Source organism: Trichophyton verrucosum (genome assembly GCF_000151505.1).
Source record: "Trichophyton verrucosum HKI 0517 chromosome Unknown contig00010_1.f1.exp, whole genome shotgun sequence".
NCBI classification, from domain to species: Eukaryota; Fungi; Ascomycota; class Eurotiomycetes; order Onygenales; family Arthrodermataceae; genus Trichophyton; species Trichophyton verrucosum.
The window spans coordinates 11,811-17,444 of NW_003315628.1; positions in this window are offsets into that span (position 1 = coordinate 11,811).

Genomic DNA, 5,634 nt, shown 5'->3' on the forward strand with positions numbered 1-5,634 from the left:
GGAAAGAAGAGGTCGCTTGCTGGGCTGAGGCGAAGGGGGGAAAAAAGTTGGCTCGACGATCCTGCACGGCGATTGGCTGTCGGCGCGGCGAGGCAACAGGCAACAAAGACCGTGGCCAACACCAAGTAGTGTTTCTTGTCCGATGCTAGGGGTTTCGTTTCCCTGAGGATGTGGGCAAGAAGTCTCGCAAAAGGGAAGGTTGGGAGGGAGAAAAGGAGCTTATGTATAAATTATATATCGGCGGCAGAAGGAAAAATTAAGCATAAATCATTGGTATGATTTTTGGTCGCGGGGAGAGGAGGGAAAAGAAAAAGGAAAAGGGAAAAGAAAGAGATAAATCGAGTGAACGATATAAATGGAGCAAATGACCACTCTCAAGGTGAAATCGTCGGGGATGTAATCCGCAGTGTTATAATACGGAACGAAGGTAAAAAAAAACTCTCTTCCGATAGCTTAAACTCTCCCTTGAAGCTTGGTCGCGGAAACTTGACGTTAGCGAAGCTGCAGAGTGGGGTTTAACAGCCCGGCTCTCACTTCAATAGGATTGCCAGGGGGAGTCAAGCTCGAGGTGAAGATGGTGAGATGCTGCTTGATAACAGTGCGCAGCGCAGGCGTGCGAGAAGTGCATGTATATGTAGATCGCGATTCATCGAACGTGAGATGCAGAAGCGAGTCTATTTGGCGGTTGGATGCTGGGTGGATGCCTTCCTGTGGGTCATATGCTCCAAGAGATGGAGAGGTTTTGATATGTAAGGAAGCGTAATAAAAAAAAGAGGTTGTTCGGCTTGTTCGTTTTAGGCGGTACCGCGGAGATTCTGGTTCTCTCTGTCTGACGGTATGTCACTCCCTATCTCTGGGTGGGTTTGCCGGCTTGCCTGCCTGCCTTTCTCTGCTGGCTCTCTAGTGTTGGCTTTCTGTCTCTCCCTGCAACACCGAAAGGAGAACGGATCCTGAGTAATTTATCGTCATGGCAGAGGGATAGTCTAACGTTTCCGACGAATGAGCTAGGGATCGCACGGATTCAAACACCTAAAAAAAAATACCAGATGGGTAGCACAAGAGAAGATTAAAAAAAAGAGAGCGAGGGAGGGAGGGAGGGCGAAGAAGAAAAAAAGTGGGTATTTTAGGGGCAGAAGGGAGAAGGGGTGTGGACGAAAGCAAGCTCAGATGCAGGATTGTGATCCGGTGGCCGGCATCCATGTTTGGACAGGAAAAGCGGGCTTGAGTTCAAGTCTATGGAGACTCTGTATGCAGCCGAGAGCACCTAAATCGAGCCTAAGGCTTGGTTAGGCTAAGGCTGAAATGGTGGCAGAGCCCATTGTTGTGGTGGGCGGTCGAGGGAGAAAAAGGAAGCCTGGCGAGAGTGGAAAAAGCAAAAGGCCAAATCCCACTGGCCAGAGGTGGTCCATTCGAGGGTCAGGTCTGGAGTAGTACAGGCAAGGGTAGTAGTGGAGTACCACTAGTCGCCCAAAATTGGTAGACCATTGACGCTCAATTCGGAATGCCCAAAAGCCCCATCCACAGTATCGAAATATAATACACGGAGGGCACGGAGCTTTTAGCGTAATGTAGCAGTCAGGGGGGGAGGGGGAGGGAGGTCCTGGGACAATCGATGATCAAGGGACGTGTTTTCCACCCTCTCTCACTTCCCCATGTCCTCTAGCTGTCTCTGGGCTCTTGTTGGGTTAGGCCATGCACTGTTCATGAGGATGACAGACAGGTTCATCCCCCGAAACCAAGTGTTCTCCCTCGCCATGCCTTGCTTCCGAGGGTAGGGAAGCCAAATGGTGACAGGCGATCGGCACAGCGACCAGACCAAAGAAGCCTATCTGTTCGCCGTCGAGAAAGCGGAGCAGGCGTTATAGTTGCACGCCGAGAAATACGGCACAATTTCAGAGAATGAGAGGTGAACTCTCCATCAAAACACGGTCAGCCGACAACCAAAGCCAAGAACTGCCTTGGCTCTTTGAAACTTCACCCACCCCCAGGTCTAGCTCCTTCGAGTGATGGATGGACAGCCCAACCTTGGTTCCCGTCCAGAGCGTGCTGATTATCTGGCAAATTCTCGATCGATACCGTAGCAGAGTTAGCATTTCGTGAGAGCCACGGCAATTCAATCAATCATATCAATCCTGCCTCTGGAGACCGACTGATGGGGGTACGCAACCCTGTCCACTTTGGATGGGCCACCGGTTACGGAGTACATCCTTAGTGCGTACCCCAATCGTGAGTGCGTACAGAGTACGATGACACCCTCCCATCCATACATAAAATAGGTAGTACTCCGTCGTGTCTTCGTCCCGTACGCTGTCAGGTTGTTGGTAGCGCACCTCCCCCTTGACCTCTCATTATTATTTAGGTTATGTACCGTAACTCCGGGCTATGGAGTCGCTCATTGTTCAAAAGTGGCGAGCTCCCAGACTATTGTTTGCTAGCTGCTGATTGTTGGGCCAGGGTGGCTGACGCCTGATTGGAGAGCCTGCCCGCCCACCCATCTCCTCCAACTGTCGCTTTCTCACTTGTCCCCAGACCAGCAACTGCTCTTATTGGCCTGACGTCCGTAAAGATCCGGCAGAGGCACGAGACCTGCCGCCAATCGCGGAAGATTTCAAGAACATCCGGCCTGAGGAGAGGCATTTTTATTATTTTTCGTTCTTTTGCTCCGCTAAGCGCTGCAAGGGTTGGTGCGTACGGTCCCAAATGACGGGAATTCATGTGGGTCGTTATCCCTGGGAAATGGACGAGAAACGGATGGGATGAAATCGTGGTGGCCGGATCGAGGCTGATATACGGAGTATCAATAAGGCTAGTCATCAACTGTGGCTCAGCCGGCTGAACCACTGCCACGTACCCTCTTTTCTCGATCTCCCACGCCCATCTGATACGTCTCACCAGCGCCGGCGCCCAGCGTGTCGAGGTTGGTTGACGTTTGGAGGCGGACGTCGAAAGGGCGTGACGTCGGATCTTTTGTATCAGGCGAGGAAGAAGCTCGTGAGCTTTCCTCTTTCGGCGGCTGAGGTAAGCCGATGACGCAGGCGATTGGCTCCTGGCGGCGCATTTTGATTGGCCGATAAAGGTTCTCTGCGGTCGCAGCTGGCCAATGAAAAACGGCAAATGGCTGAGCTAACGAGGAAAGGTAACGTAACTAAACCCAAAGCGGGTCACGACAACCGGGCTGCGACCACCCGGACCGAAAGCGACTTCGACTTTTCTCAACGTCAACTTTTCTTCTTCAGCGTTTTGCGAGCTCCCATCTCCACTGCGGATGCTATTTTAATCTTGATACTCCATCGATGAGATGCATGAAATCTTCAGAAAAAGGACTCTTAGAACGTCGAAAAACTGTATGTATCGGCTTGTTTTCAGCACAGGCACTCCCGGCAAAAGGGAAAGCCGATCGGTGGCTTGTCCAGGCGGAGCCCCTCATCGTGGATTCAAACAGCCAATATCAGCGTCCTACCGGCAACAGAAACGGTGTAGCCTCAAGTTGGATTTACAATGAGAATCAAAAATTTGCTTTTAGTATGTCTGCTTTTCCTAGCTGACGTCTCGGCTCCCTCTCCCTTGGGATCCCATGTGGAGCGGCGATATCTGTATGTAAGTTGTGCATAAGGTATATCTGGGAAAGGCTGAAGGAAAAGTAAACATCATCCTGAAACCCGAGGCGTTTCTGCAGTTTTCCCTTTCTCGCCAGGCAGGAGGCATTAAACCGAAAAACAAACGCCCCTACAGTCCGATGTCTAAGGGCGAACAGTACATCTTGTGCTCGAATATTGATGAACATGATGACGTACGGAGAACACCAGGGGCCTTTCAGAGCTTGCATGCCACGCGACTCGCAACACGAAGTGTTCTCTACGTGGGTGAATATTTATCCAAGTATGAAAGGCGGAAGGAAAATTATGATAAATATACATTCATACGGCAGGCATGAATTCAATATCAACTGACAGCCGCCACCCCAACCTGAGAATTCGTGTTGTTTCCCTGGGTTATACTCCGCAAGGATAGTTGAAAACTTCTCCATGGCCAGCTTCCTACTACTTACAACCAGCCCTCCTGCTTCAAGGTTATGAGAGCGAGTTGACCGTGTTGAACAGCCGACCACTCCTCACTCTGTAGAGCAGACGTCATGGATCGACCTATGCAGCTTGAGGTACAAGCAGAGTACGTTTCTTTTCTACATATCGTCTCAACATATAGGGAGGGGCCAATGCTTCCTACTCTATCCTTGGATATCAGCGAAGAAGAGGCTAAACATTCAACATCTGGAAAAAGTAGCCGCCAACTTCTCGGACCCCTATTTAGCTCCCGACTAACCTTGATCACGGAACGTGGCAGCAAAAAGAAATAAACTACAACGACTGAAAAGAAAAGAGAGAAAAGAAAACAAACCAAGAGGGGAAAAAAAAAAAAAAGGAAAAAGGAAAAAGGAATGGGAGGCGGCAAAAGAAAACAACGAAAATATGCAAGGCTAAATCGTCAATCGTCCCTCAAGGGCCTCCAAGGCATGCTGTCAGAAGGGCACGTATTCAACGATCAGCTATCCAATGAAGAAGACCAAGGTGAAATTGAAAGCCATCCCACACGACAATAATCGCCAGGAACGGACATCTGAGACGCCCTCGCTTTTCAGCTCACTCCTTGCCTCCCCCTTTTTTTTTAGATGTGCTGGGATCATAAAAATAGCTTTCGGTTTTGCTGGCCTCCCACTCTCCTAGCTCCTCCACGGATTCCAAATGCGTTTATGCCCCTTCGGCTGCCCACAACGCGCCAAACGAGAGGGAATGGGGCGCAAAACAAAAGGGGAAGAACTAAAATATACATCCTTGCGTTTCAACGCAGGCCCTTGCCTGGCCTCTCGTTTAGGCCCGTGCTTTTGCGGACGGGAAGGGCTTGCTTTTTTTTTTTTTTTTTTTTTCCTTTTGCTTTTTCATCCCAGAATCTCTCCAGCCTGCCGGCACTCTCAGTCAAGCTGGAGGCTTAGTGCGTTACAAGGCATACTCGCGGCTGTCGCTTTATCTCTTGACACCTTGAAGGAATGATCTTGACAAGCGCCTAATCCGACTCGTCCGTTCAAGCCGAACCTCCTACTGGCAACGGCATCTAACGTCTCTTACAATGCCGCTCGCTCGCTATCCTTCTCTATCCGACTCTTTACGCACATTACGGAGTGCATGAAGTAACTCCATCTCAGTCGATGAATAATACCTTACGCCGAGCTTACTTTTATCATTTACACTGTACTCCGTATGCAAACAATTATCCTTGCCGCCTATACATAGCAATATTACTTCGACAACACGTAATATGGAGTTGGTGGATTCCTGATCAAACCCTTGCAGCAATATTATTGAACAGGGGAGGCATGGCGCGCAAGAGCAACGCAACGACACACAGAAATCTTTCCATACCCAACTGCTCGGGATGACTTCGACCTTCTTTCCCCTCTTATATTACTTTTTCAATCTTAAAATCACACAAAAAGCAATAACCATCAGCCTGGCACGTTCAAAATAACTTTCTCTCTTGCCCCGTGCACGGTAACTACCCTGAAAAGACTGACAGACTAACACCGCCCAGGTGGAATTAATTGTCGATGAATCGCAGGATGTGGGTTCAACGATGAATCTG